This window comes from Narcine bancroftii, chromosome 10 (genome assembly GCF_036971445.1).
Source record: "Narcine bancroftii isolate sNarBan1 chromosome 10, sNarBan1.hap1, whole genome shotgun sequence".
Classification (NCBI taxonomy): Eukaryota; Metazoa; Chordata; class Chondrichthyes; order Torpediniformes; family Narcinidae; genus Narcine; species Narcine bancroftii.
In genome coordinates, this window is record NC_091478.1 from 79585768 (window position 1) to 79600479 (window position 14712).

The window sequence follows — 14712 nt, forward strand, 5'->3', positions numbered from 1 at the left end:
TACAGCACAGTAACAGGCTACTTTGGTTCACGAGTCCGAGCCGCTCATTTTACACCCAATTAACCTACCCCAAGTACATTTAAAATGGTGGGAGCAAACCGAAGCCCCCAGGGAAAACCTATGCAGACACAAGGAGAATGTACAAACTCATTGCAGACAGCATGGGATTTGAACCCCAGTGCATTGTAAAGGTGTTCCACTAACCACTACGCCAATCAGCCCTATTGCTGTACATTTTGAATTAAATATAATAAATATAATATTTACTCCTTGGTGCATTCATGTCGTTTTCAAATAGATAGACAAAAAAAGTAGATCAAACATTCAAAAAAAACCCATGTCAAATACAAATAGACCTTACTCAGTGAGAGAATAGAGGGAGCATCTATTCCCACCTACTTTAGTTCACTGAAATCTTATGCACAAAATTTTCCAAGTCATTGCTTGAGAGAAATATTTCCAACAACTGCAAACAGCAATTATTTTGTGCTGCATGTTCCCTACTTTACAATGGGCATTCCCAATTTTCTTTTGTTTGGAATATTTTCAGCTAGATGAACAGAATTTCACTATGTGGAATGATATTGAACCCAGTCCTTACGATGAATCAACCAAGTCAGTTTTGTCATTTATGAATCATTTATTCAGTCTGGATCTTAAGCTTTTTAAAAAAAAGCTTGAGAGAATCAGCTGCAAACCTGAATGCTTGTTTATGGAGAATTTATGTTTAAAGCTTCCTGCTCTTACTACAATCATTATTTGTTTAATCCAGCAGTTTAATAAAATAAATGCCCAATTTTAAATGGGTAGAAATACAAATAAATAACAAGTTGGGAAATACAAAAAAAGGTAAAATTGACATCTTACACAACCTCATTCATTGGGGAGAAATAAAACTAAGATAAATCCCAAGATTCATTGTGAGCTATGAAGAGCACCCTCTGAAGTGATTGGATCTACCACAGAACCCGTGAAGATGAAAGGGGAGGCATGGCATTGGTCAAGAAGGGGAAAAAATGGACAAGATCCATGAAACGTGATTGGGAGGCCAAGTAAACAGGTTTAAGGTAGGAGACAAAACCAGCTGTAGGGAAGACTTGTATCCTGACAGTCCCATACAAAGGCAAGCACAAAAATAGAAAAAGACTACTAACAGAGAGCCAGTGTGCATTTTATAGCCATTCATTAGACTTTAATTGCTCATGTAGTTTAGTCAACTTTGATGATTAATTAGATCCTCTCTTTACAGCTAACCAAAGGACATACTTGGAAGTTGAAGAGAAAGGGGCAGAATGAATACAATCCCAGTACACTTGGAAGTGGATGACTTGGAACTTCTGATTTTTTTCCCCCATTTCCAAGCACACTTGAATAAAATGGAGGATTAGTTACTGCTGGAAAGTTTCCAAACCAATGTTTATATTGCAAAACGAAGCTAACATTCCATCATTTATGCATAGATTGAACAATAGAACACTATATCACAGTAAAAAAGCCATTCGGCCCTTTTAATCTGTGCCAGCCATTTTTCCCATTAACCTGCTCCCATTCCATAACCCTCCAGTCCTCTCCCATCCATGTATCTATCCAATTTATCCTTAAAACTTAAGATCAAGCCAACATTCACCACATCAGATGACAGCTCATTCCACACTCCCACCATTCTGAGTGAAGAACTAACCCCTAATGTTCTGCTAAACCTTTCCTCTTTCAGCTTAAAACTATGATCTCTTGTATTTATCTCCCCCAATCTAAGTGGGAAAAAGCCTACTCACATCCACTCTGTCTGTATCTCTCATAAGTGCATTCTTTTAAGATGAGATGTACAGCTGAGAAAGCATTCAGCCACCACAGATGCTGCTTGGCTTGTTGTGTGCTTCCAACATTTTAAAATTATTTATTTGACAACTTTGTAATTTAAATTCAGCTTTCAGTATTTGATTTAGCATTTGTTTTGCATGTTAGCCCAGATATTCCAATTAAAAGATGTCAGTTCAACTTGGACTATTAGCTCTCACCCACATAATGGGGTCAAACTTCAGGACTCCCAAGTAAAAGCAATAGTTCTGAACTTACCCTCAGCTGATCCGACTGTGGGATTCCTGCGTTATATCATTGAGCTCGTCACTAAATCCAGCAAGGATCTACATATTTCTGTACATTTCCCAGAAATTCAAATGGAAACTCTAGCCAATGAACATTGCACAAGTCAAGTGGACACACTGCAGACAGAGAAAGTTTGCATTCATAAACTTTCAGCACAGACTGCTAGCAATCCTCCAGGAAGGACTTAACTAGTTCCAAAAGCAACTGTAAGGGGAAAAGTCTGTCAGGTTTGCTTGGAAAAGACTTTGGGTGCATTGGACTTGCTGAACACTAGGATATCATCCAGAAATCTATCCCAGGAAGAGCAGGTATTGCAAGTGAGCGACTGAACAGTTCAAGTGGCTCACTGTCAATTGAAAATCTGGCCAATTTTGTTTAACTAGTATCTGGAGAATAAAGGATTTGGTCCATGAACACTATAACACTGTGACATGGAAAGAAGAATTAATTTGCTTGAATATAAAAGAGTCTTGTTTTATCCAGATGTCACTTAACTCTTTCCATGTTATTATTGCAAAGTATCTGTAATTAACAATCATAGATTTCTGGAAGTGGAAATAATAATCATTGCATTCATTAGAAACAAAGCACTAGCAAATCTGATACAATTTTTGCATATTACCAAGAGGTCTTCTAAAGAAATTAATTTGAAAGAGGCACACAAAAAGTTTTTGCAACAATCTGCTTTACCAGTCTAGCAACAGAACAGGGCTTGGCAATTACACTCAGTAACAGACTAAATTTTAGTGGCAATTCGTTCAATGAGACTTTCATATCTTTCTGAAACACAAGAACTGCAGATGCTAGAATGTATAAGCAAAAAATAAAAATCAGGAGGAAGTTGGCAACTATAGAGAAATGGTCAGCCAACATTTCAGGTTGTGACTGTTTTTCCAAGATATCATGCATTCACATCTTAAATAGTCTTATTTAAATCAAGATAAATCTGCAGATTCAGGCTCAGTTAAATAATTACATAATTTAAAATGTGCCTTTGGATCATTCTTGCAAACAATTCTTAAATGCCAAATGATTTTTTTTTAAAATTTGGTAAGTTGAAGGATCATGGACGTGAACAGATGATGTTTCAGGTTTTACTGGAGTCTGAATCATGATAAATTTAGACCTTTGATGTTAAAATATTAGCCATAGCTGCACTGAAAAAAAACAACATACAATTTTGCATCTTAGATCACATAAGGGCTGGATTAAAAATATTCACATTCCAAAAAGATAATTGCTAGAGTGTTTCGGCAATTGGTGATGTTCATCCTGCCAGTCTTCTAGATACTACAAAAGTACGTCAGTGTTTTCTTTCTTCTCATCCCCGTCAATTAACCCTCTGTCAGCAGATACCCAAATACTTTTTGAAAATTTCTGTGAAATTTGATTCTAATACACACGTTCCAAACATGAATAAAAAATTTTCATAAATTTAATACAGTTATAATGAAAAAAAATTAGACATACAATATGGTAACAGGCTCTTTCAGCCCACGAGCCCGTGCCGCCCAATTGACCTACAACTCTGGGTACATTTCGAAGGGTGGGAGGAAACCAGAACCCCTGGGGAAAAACCAGGCAGAGAGAATTAGATAATGAAATATGATCAGAGTCCGCCTAACTAAACTCTGAATAATATCAAGATATCTTTGCTCAATGAGCAGACTTGTGCTTATTTGTTATCTCAACAGTCGTAATTTAAATTTGCTCTTCAAAAGGAAGTGATTTCAGAACTTTCACCGTTAATCCGATTTGCAAACCAAATCAGATAATGAATTTATTCTCTATTTGTCAATATAAAGTGTCCTGAAATTTATAGTGGCAAAGGGTCACTGCCAAATTGAAAAAGCCTCCCACAAAAAATAGTATTCAGTAGGGTATCAATTTCTGCGACTTCGTGACAAGAAATTTTTTTCACCATTTAAAAGTCAGAGCTATGCACCCACCCGCACCCCACCCCCACGCCCACTGCTCTGCCTCTCCATTCCATTTCCTTTTGCACAAACCTTATCATATCCTTCCCCAGCCAGCACTGTCTGAATTCTGAGATTTCCCGCTGCTGGTTCATTCTGCTTATTCACTGAAAAAGAGCTCAGCTCAAAATGTCAAAAATATATCTTTGTCTCCACTGGACGCTGAAAAGACCGGCAGAGTTCCTCCAGAATTTCAGTGTATTTTTACTATGATCACACGATCGAGGAGGAGAATATTAAGATTATCACCTTGGAAGACGATGATTCAAATGAACAGGCCATAAATCTTTTATTTATGGAATTTGGGAATCATTGGAAAAGCAATCACTTTTTGCCCATCCCTCTTTACACGTGAGGCGTTTAGTGGTCACCTCAAAGTCCTGCACTCCTTCCATACTCCCACAGTGCTCTTGTCAAGGTGTTCCAAGATTTGGTCCCAGTGAAAAATGGTGTGCAACTTGGGATGGACAGGTGTGGGGTTGCTATGCGGACAGAAAAGTTTTGAGTCATCACATTTTTACAGAATTTTGAATAATGAAACACGAGGATGGCATGACCAACAGGAATGCAAGGCTACAATGCGATAGAAGTATGAACCACGGGAGGAGTAGGCCAACCAGCCCTTCATTCAATGTGATCATGGATGACCTCCCTCAAGCCTCAATTTCTCTTCTGTGCCCTTTACCCCACAGCTCACAATTCCCCCATTTTTCAATCATTGAGTTACCTCTAATAATCTGGACTCCACAAATCTTTTACAACTCCCCACTTTCGAGACTTCTTATGAAGGTACCAGAGATGGGTTACATTTCATCTATGTATCAAATATTACAGGATTGTATGGATAAAAAGGGTTGGGATAGTAAATGGGAAGCGGATACTGGTTTTATTTTTTCCGAAGATGATTGGTTAGATATCTGTTATGATAGTGTAACTCGATTGATAAATGCACGTTATGCAATGATTAATTACAATTATTTTACATCAATTATATTTAACACCTGAAAAATTAAAAAAAGTATGGTTTTCATGAATCAGATTTGTGTTTTAGATGTGGTGATACGGTTGGAACTTTTTTTCATGCTGTTTGGTCATGTATACATATACAATCTTTTTGGAAGAAAATTCAATCTTTTTTAGAATAACTGTATAAGATTAAAATAGCTTTAGATCCAACAGTATTTTTATTTGGTAGTTTGCAACCTCTGAAAGGTTTGGGATTAGATAAGTTTCAGCTTGCTTTTGTATATTTACTTTATCCGTAGTGAAAAAATGTATTGCTATTACGTGGAAAAATACAAATATGATTGATATTAATAGATGGCATAATGAGATTAAATATTGTTTAATAATGGAAAAAATTACATATGTTTTGCATGATTATAATTTTTTATTAATAAATGGTTGTTATATTCAGAATATTTACATTTCAATTTATATTGATTAGATCTTAATATGTATATTTAATTTTTCTTTAATATTCTCTCTTTTTTCTTTCTTTATGGCTCTCCTTAGGAGAGTTGACTGAAGGGGGGGAGGGTAGTTCTTTCATGTTTATGGTTAATTGTTGCATATGTCATATATTATTTGTTTTTTGAACGAATAAAAAGTTTAAAAAAACTCCCCACTTTCTGCAGAATAAAAATCACACACACCTCCATTTAAAATGACTGTCCTCTTTTGAGCAGGTCTTCTCAGACTCTTCCACTGGTAAAAATATCTCAACATCTACCCTGTCATACTCTCTTAGGATCTAGTACAGTATAACTGGAATAAGATCACCCTTCCAGAAAAAGGAATAATGTACCATAATCATTAAAAGCAAATTATTTCTTTATGTGAGATGTTTCAACACTGTAGCAGAAATCTGATGAGGAAATTCAGACAATGGAATGCAGAAAGGTTAAACATGGTAACATTCAAGAATTAGAGAGGATGACGGGGAGGTGAACAGAGAATTAATTTTGATAGTATGAAGATGGCAGAATAGAAAGGTAGTTGTAGCAGAGTGAAAAGCAGTTGTTTGCAACATCAGTTAGCACATGATGGAAATGGGATTAAGGGCAAGAGAGAGTTGCACATTCAAGACGTCCTGAAGAGAGTAATAGAAACTAAGAGAAAAGTGTGTGGTCGCAAAGGCGAGGAGTACCTTTCAAGAAAGTCTGGTTTCATGGACTATTTGAAGGAGTAGATCAGAAAGTTACCTGGTATCATATTAATGATTAATTGTCAATGTCTCACACTTGTTGGAATGGTCAGTGAAAAGGGGCAAGTGGAGAGGGTTTTAAGGAGCTGGTTGACAAAAGAGAAAGCTGGAGTTAACTGTGGATTTCAGGACAATTTTGGCAGAGGAAGGTGCGATGCATTTTTAATCAAATCTGACAATGAATAGCTAAACCAATTATGCATTGAAATTTGCTCTGCTTGAATTAGAGTACGAAGAGGCAGAGTGAACTGTAACCTGTAAACCTAACTGTAAATATAAACGATTGCCTCTCTACCACACTCTTCTTTCTTACAAAATTTTTAGGACTTTCTTTCACATAAGCCGCTTTCAGGTGCATTCTCTGCCAAGAATGTGCCTGCAGAAGTGGATGCAGACCAGTGGAATGGTCATTCGGATAGCAGCCCTGAAACCGCTGCTCTGTCCACCTGAAAGGGACAGCTGCAGGAGAGGCGCCTCGGAGCGCACTCCGGCTACTGTCCCTTCAGGACGTCGGGGCAGGGGCAGCGGGGAGGGGGGGCTGTCAGGCAGCGGGGAGGGGGGTTGTCAGGCAGCGGGGAGGGGGGTTGTCAGGCAGCGGGGAGGGGGGTTGTCAGGCAGCGGGGAGGGGGGGTTGTCAGGCAGCGGGGAGGGGGGGTTGTCAGGCAGCGGGGAGGGGGGTTGTCAGGCAGCGGGGAGGGGGTCGACAGGCAGCGGGGAGGGGGTCGTCAGGCAGCGGGGAGGGGGTCGTCAGGCAGCGGGGAGGGGGGTCGTCAGGCAGCGGGGAGGGGGTCGTCAGGCAGCGGGGAGGGGGTCGTCAGGCAGCGGGGAGGGGTCGTCAGGCAGCGGGGAGGGGGGTTGTCAGGCAGCGCGGAGGGGGTTGTCAGGCAGCGGGGAGGGGGGTTGTCAGGCAGCGGGGAGGAGGGTTGTCAGGCAGCGGGGAGGGGGGTTGTCAGGCAGCGGGGAGGGGGGTTGGCAGGCAGCGGGGAGGGGGGTTGTCAGGCAGCGGGGAGGGGGGTTGTCAGGCAGCGGGGAGGGGGTTTGTCAGGCAGCGGGGAGGTGGGTTGTCAGGCAGCGGGGAGGGGGTTGTCAGGCAGCGGGGAGGGGGTTGTCAGGCAGCGGGGAGGGGGTTGTCAGGCAGCGGGGAGGGGGTTGTCAGGCAGCGGGGAGGGGGTTGTCAGGCAGCGGGGAGGGGGGTTTTCAGGCAGCGGGGAGGGGGCTTGTCAGGCAGCGGGGAGGGGGCTTGTCGCAGCAGGGAGGGGGGTCGTCAGGCAGCGGGGAGGGGTCGTCAGGCAGCGGGGAGGGGGGTCGTCAGGCAGCGGGGAGGGGGGTTGTCAGGCAGCGGGGAGGGGGGTTGTCAGGCAGCGGGGAGGGGGGTTGTCAGGCAGCAGGGAGGGGGGTTGTCAGGCAGCGGGGAGGGGTTGTCAGGCAGCGGGGAGGGGGTTGTCAGGCAGCGGGGAGGGGTTGTCAGGCAGCGGGGAGGGGGTTGTCAGGCAGCGGGGAGGGGGTTGTCAGGCAGCGGGGAGGGGTTGTCAGGCAGCGGGGAGGGGTTGTCAGGCAGCGGGGAGGGGTTGTCAGGCAGCGGGGAGGGGGGTTGTCAGGCAGCGGGTAGGGGGTTGTCAGGCAGCAGGGAGGGGGTTGTCAGGCAGCAGGGAGGGGGTTGTCAGGCAGCGGGGAGGGGGTTGTCAGGCAGCGGTGAGGGGGTTGTCAGGCAGCGGTGAGGGGGGGTTGTCAGGCAGCGGGGATTTGGGTCGCCGGCCGATTGCTATCAGCCACTTTCAGGTGCCTAGGGAGACTTCAGTGCTCCGGCAATTATCCCTCCCGGAGGAGGGTTAGAAAGTGCACCTCAGAGGTGCCTCCTGCTTTTTCAGGTGGCCTCCCGACAGCCGCATAGGGGTAAAATATGCGGCTTTATATCGGGGTATTCTGGCCACCTGAAGGAGCACTATAGTCTCCCAAGCTTCTTATCCAGTTCCAAGAATGATCATAGAATGATGAGTTAAATTTATTTTAACTAATGAAAGTTAAAAGCAATCAATGCTCTAAGTTACTAAAAGTTCAGGTTGACTAGAAACTTGTATTCCCATTATTTGCCTGTACAAGTCCAATAATTGGGTATTTATGATGAGTTGTTTGAAGCAGCTGTGGGAAGCTCTGGCAATGGCTACGCTGCTGTCATCAGTCTGTGCACTCACAGAGAAAAATAACCTTAAAACATATGGTTCTTAAAAATAATTGCAGAGGCCTGTCAAAACTTGTAATCCTTAGCAAACCAAACATTTTTAATATATCAGATTTCATATCTATAATATTATTTACACACATTTTTAACTTGCATAAATCATACTTAAGGGCGTATATCTGGAGTAAGATGCTTAAATAACTTGCAAATAAATATACACGCAATTAATCAAGTTTTTTCTAGTAACATCGGTAGGTGCCACTGCATTGGTTAAAATGCACAATTCAATCTTTAAGAACTAAAATGCTTCACAAGAAAAAAAAACCTGCTTTTTACTTTTCTCATATTTCTTCTTCCTTAGCAAAGTTTAAATGTTAAGAAAAAATCTCCACTTGGAAATAGATTTCAAATTTGAGCACATCACAAAAGTAATTGCAGAAAGAGAATTTTTCTTGACTAATTTGAAAGAAAAAAAATTATCCTTTTCACTCAAGAAAAACAGAAGTAATGCAAATATATCTTAAAATAGAAGCTGTAAAATCTTCCCCTTTAGCTGGAATCAGTGACCACAAACATTATTTATTTCCTCTCTCTCCACATCTTATTGATCTGATATTTTTTCTCCAGAATTTTCTGTTTCTATTTCAGATATCTGGCATCTTTTTTATTTTAGGATTCCACTAGTCCTTGTTCTCGCTGATTACCAAACGTAAACCCTGGTGCAGCACTGTGTACAGTTCTGGCCACCACACTAAACTAAGGATTGGAGAGGGTGCTAAAGAGATTCACCAGGGTGTTGCTGGGGACTGCAAATGATGGAATTGGATGCCTGATAACATCTGCCTGAGAAAGTCAGCATTGAGGAGGGACTGGACTTGTTTTCTTTGGTTTTTACAATGTTAGGTCTTCAGATAACTTTTTCCTTAACGGAACATACACATTTAAGGGGTCTGAGATTTGGAGCACACTGAGACACTATATAGTAGTATGCTAATTAGTTATTCCTTTAACTCAGATGTGTTTCACTAGTTTGTAAGTGTTTAGAATAAAAGAATAATCTTCACTATTGTGTTGGAAAACCCTTAACCTCTGTGAAAAGGATCAGCTCGACGATTGTATTTTCTTGCAGAGGCAGTGTTTTGAAGACAAAAGGCAAACTGCAGTAAATTAGCTCTGCCAACATGCATGATATATTATCTTGTTTTAAATTAAGGTAATCCAAATAAATATTTTTCTTGACTATGATCAAATCCTTGTCTTAAAGTACAAGCACACCCACCTCAGTCAGAGGTTTGTGGTTCTAGGGTCCAGTCCAGAGAGAACCACATTTAGGCTGATAATGTAGTACAATCCTAAGGTAGTGTTTACTACAGAGACATAAGCCCCTTTTCCACAGGGATCCCAGTTAATTGGCTGTGCAGTATCCTGGGATAGGAAGCCCTTTGTACAGTATCCACTGGGCCATCCTTAACGTGGACACTAATTGCTTTTCCACTGAACGCTCCAATCACCAGGGTTCGGAGTGTTCTACCTTCAAATGAAAACTGGTGACTTTCTGCTGTCTCTTTTCAACTGGTTTTATCAGCATGCTGGCGTCAGTGAATGCCGGGGACATGAGTAGGAGTAGAGGTGGTTAATTCCTGGCATGAAATGACGTCATTTGAGCCAGCATTCAGACAATGTTCCTTTTCCATTGGACCCTGTCCCAGTAAATTCCCAGTTAATTCCTGGGACAGGGCGCCAGAGGAAAATGGGCTATTGTTTTTCCAACCTGGGCCTCATCTGCCCACTACTGAAAATTAATATCAATTAGTTGATGTTCTGTAAAATCTGCACATAAATTAGTTACAATGATTATCTACACAAACATGGACTACACCTCAAAAGTTGATTCCTGGTTGAAAAATATTTCCAGGGACCAGTAATGGGATCCATGCCTTTCTATTCCACAGGCCACAATCAGTGAGAATTGGAAACAGCACCTCCTCCAAAATAATCCTCAGCACAGGGACACTACGAGGTTGTGTACAGTGTACCCTATTATACCCATGCACACTCCACAACTGTGTGGCCAAACACAGTTCCAACTTCATCCATAAATTCAAGGATCACACCACCAAAGGTAGGATCTTCAATAATGATGAGGCCATGTGGAGAAGATAGGAAGGATCCATGGCTTGGTGCCAAGAAAACAACCCTCCCTCAATGTTAATACAAAGGAGCTGGTAATAGACTTCTGGAAGAAGAGCTCTCTGGTTGCTGAGGTGGAAACAGTGGACAAATTTATGGTATTAGGGGTAAACATCTCCAGGGACTTGCCCTAATCCATATACCTCAATGGCCAAGAAAGTGCACGTGCCTCTACTTCCTCAGGAGCCAAAGGAAATTTGGCCTATCATCTGTATTCCTTAACAAATTTACAGAAGTGCCTTTTCAGGTGGATTGCTGTTCTACCCAAGACTGTAAGAAAACTGCAGAGAGTTGTGAAGATGGTGCAGGCCATCACACACATAACACCATAGACTCCAACTCCCACTGTCCTGAAAAAGCAGCAAACGTATTAAGCCCCATCCTACCCCTGTCACACTCTTTTCAGCTCTCTCATCAGGAAGAAGATTCACAAGTATGAGATCACATACCACCAGACTTAAGGACACCTCCTTTTCCACCATTATCAGACTCCTTAATTAAACCCAAATTATTAAAACTATGCTACCTTTGCTCCATGACAACTGATCTTTTTCTTTAACACCACACTTTTGGTTGCATCACTGTCTGGTACAGAGCTGCTAATGCTCAGGACAAGAAAAATAAACTCCAGAGGGCTGTAAACTTGGCCTGCAACATCACAGGCACCAGACTTCAGTCCGTCAAGGACATCTACAAGAGGCGGTGTCTTGAGACCTTTCCTGGACCTAACACATCAATGGAACTGTGAAGAAAGCACTTCAGGGCCTCAACTTCCTCAGGAGTTTGTGGAGGTTAGGTATGACACCAGAAACCCTAGCAAATTTCTACACAAGTGTGGTGGATATTGTGCTGACCGGCTGCATCACGGTCTGGAATGGGGACATCAATACCCATGAGTGTGAAGCCCTCCAAAAGGTAGTGAACACAGTCCAGGACATCACAGGCAAAACCCTCCCCACTATGGAGTATATCTATAGGGGACGCTGCCATCAGAAAGCAGCAGCAGTCATCAAGAACCCGCACCACCCAGCACACGCTGCTGCCATCAGGAAAGAGGTATAGATGCCACAAAACTCACACCATCAGGTGCAGGAACAGCTGCTACCCCTCCACCATCAGACAAACTTAAAGACTCAACTAGGGACTCTTACGTGCACTTTATTGATTTTCTTTTTTATTCTCTCTATGTATTGCACAATTTGTTTACATTCATTATTTGTTTGCATGTACAGTTTTTTTTGCACTACCAATTAGTGGTAATTCTGCCGTGCCTGCAGGGAACAAGAATCTCAGGGTTGCATGTGATGTCATGTATGTACTCTGTCAATAAATCTGAAGACCTATCCTCAAGGACCCCCAGCACCCAGGCCATGCCCTCTTCACTCTGTTACCGTCAAGAAAAAGGTGCAAGAGCCTGAACATGAGCACTCAGCGGCCCAAGGACAGCTTCTTCCCCTTTGCCATCACATTCCTGAATAATCCATGAACCAAAGGCACTGCCTCACTTTGACTTTTCTTGCACCATTTTTATTTATTTTTGTAAGGCGGTTTATATGCGCCGTGACGCTGCTGCAAAATAATGAATTTTGTGACTTGTTCATGACAATAAATCCCGATTCTGATTACTTTTTGCAATATGCAGACATTTATTGGTCTGTTCACAAAACAAATGCAATCACTGCATATTGGTTTCTGTGCCAAACCTGAACTTGACAGTAAAGTATTACACAAGAGTTAAGTTCTTCCACTCATTGGTTTGCATGCTCTATTTGAAGAATAAAATAATTTATGATTCAAAGTTTATGTAATTTCTCTTGTCCGTCATATCTTGGATTATATTTGGATAACTTAGAATAAAAAAGACTTGCCGAGCTTCAGTGTCCAGTTCTGATAGCAAAATTTACTGCAGATAAAAATGGATTGCATCTGTGGTAATGTAAATTTTTATTAATGTCGTTGGTGTATTTTACACATCCACTTGGCTGCAGCAAGAATTCTGGTGCACATAATTATTAACTCACATTGAGCTTGGAATTTAAGTTGTGAAATTCCATAATTAAATAAGCATTTTAACTTCTAATGCATTGGGATCAAAGACATAACCCCAAACTTCAACAATGCAAGAAAAATATTTCAGCAAAGTTCATGCTACAGAAGGGCAAGGGGGTAAAACTGAATTCACCAAAATTATTGTACTTTTCAGGTAACCAACTATTGATAAAGTAGCAACTAACTGTGCAATTAGAGCACAAAACTACATCACACTAATTTTAAATAAAATACAATGGCATTTTCTGATTTTTTTTTTACTAGCAAGAAAGCTAGTACTTAACTTCACATCTGTAATTGTAGGTACAAAATTAACACAGTTAAAGTTTTAGAATTCATTGCAATCTGTTGTTATTTTCTGCACTTCAATTGGTTTTCCAAGGAGAGTTAGGGTTGAGGACTGGAAAATTGCAGGTATTAAACCCTTCTTTGAAAATAATGTTCACAGATCAACACAGTAACCCAAGGCCAGGCAGTTCAACCTCAGTGGTGAAGAAAAGTTGAAATACTACTGTTAATGACAGAAATAGCAAATCACTCTGACAAGTGTCGATTAACCAGAGAAAAGCCTGCATGGATTTGAAGGCAGAGCCTGTATAACTAATTTGCCAGAGCTTTTTAATGAAGTAACAGTGAAGAACAATAAGGAAAATGTGGATGGTGTGGCAGATGTGGACTTCCAAAGAATATTTAGTAATGTAGTACATAATTGACCCTTCGTCAAGATTGAAGGCCAAGGAGTTGGTAGCTGCACAGTTAGCAAACTAGCTATGTAAAAGAAGTCACGGTTTTGATGGAAGATTGGTTTTGGAATTGAAGAGCATTGCATGGTGAAGTTCCCTAGAAGTCAGTATAAGGACCATTTGTTTTCCTAATGTTATATTAACTAAATTGGACAGGTGCAGAAGGCGCAAAGTCCAAATTTGAAGGTGACAAAATGTTGAGGCACCGTGAACTGGAATACCAGAAGAGACTTGGATGGTAGATGGCAGTTGCAATTTAATGCTGAAAAAAAGTGAAGCATTCCTTTGCTGTTGGGAAGAATGAAAAAAGGTAACAAAAACAAAAAGGTAAAATTCTAAAAGGAATAAATGAGAACAAAAATCCTGGGGTGCAAGTGCACAATTTACTGAAAGTGACAGGCAGGCTGCAAAAGTGGTCAAAAAACATGCAGGGCCTTGGACTTTATACAGTCATCGCATACGAGAGCAAATAAGTTACGATCAACTTTTACAAGATAGTGGTCAGCCAACTGATTGAACAGTTCTCTCTGCAACACTAAAGGAAAGATGTGAAGGCTTTGGTACAGAAGAGGTTTACAAGAATCTTTCTCGGGCTGAGGAACTGCGAGAAGAGACTGGAGGATCTGGACGTGAGGAGGTGAGGAGATCGAAGTTGGAGAGGTCAAAAAGGAAAAGGAAACACAACACTCTGGAGACTGACAAAAGAACCAAATGTAACAAGTATTTTTTTTTTAATTAAAAAAAAGGGAATGGTTAGTATCTGGAATCTATAGCCAGGCCTAGACATAAAGGTAGCATTCAAAAGGAAGCTGGATAAATCACTGAAAGGAAATAACTTGAGAGTTATGGGGACAGCTGAGAGTTGAGCAGCTGGATTGTTCTGAATAGAGCCAGTATGAATTCAATATGATATAACGAGTGATTCTGTGATTCCATTAATCAAGGGCCCCCAAAATGACTCTGTTTTTAAACCTTTAAAATAAGAAAATCAAATCAGTCACTGCTTTCTATTAAATAGGGTATACTCATTGACCTTTTTTGTTTATTCACTCTATATAAATACAGAGTAAAGATCTATGTATAAAATAACAGCTTCCTTAATGCAATAGTCCAAATAAATATTTTTTTCCAGTCAACTGACTTTAACACAAGATTCCATCTCAAATTGTTGTTCCACATCCCACTTCCATTAGAAAGTCCGTCCTGACCTCACCCTTGTACCTACTCCATTCAAGCAGACTTGAATGCAGTAAAATCTACTTC

At 41.1% G+C, this 14712-nt stretch overlaps 1 protein-coding gene across 5 annotated transcripts in view; it reads right to left on the reverse strand.

Moving 5' to 3' along the window:
* Positions 1-14712, reverse strand: part of slc12a4 (solute carrier family 12 member 4) — an 86020-nt gene that overhangs the window by 52194 nt on the left and 19114 nt on the right. The window lies entirely within an intron of this gene.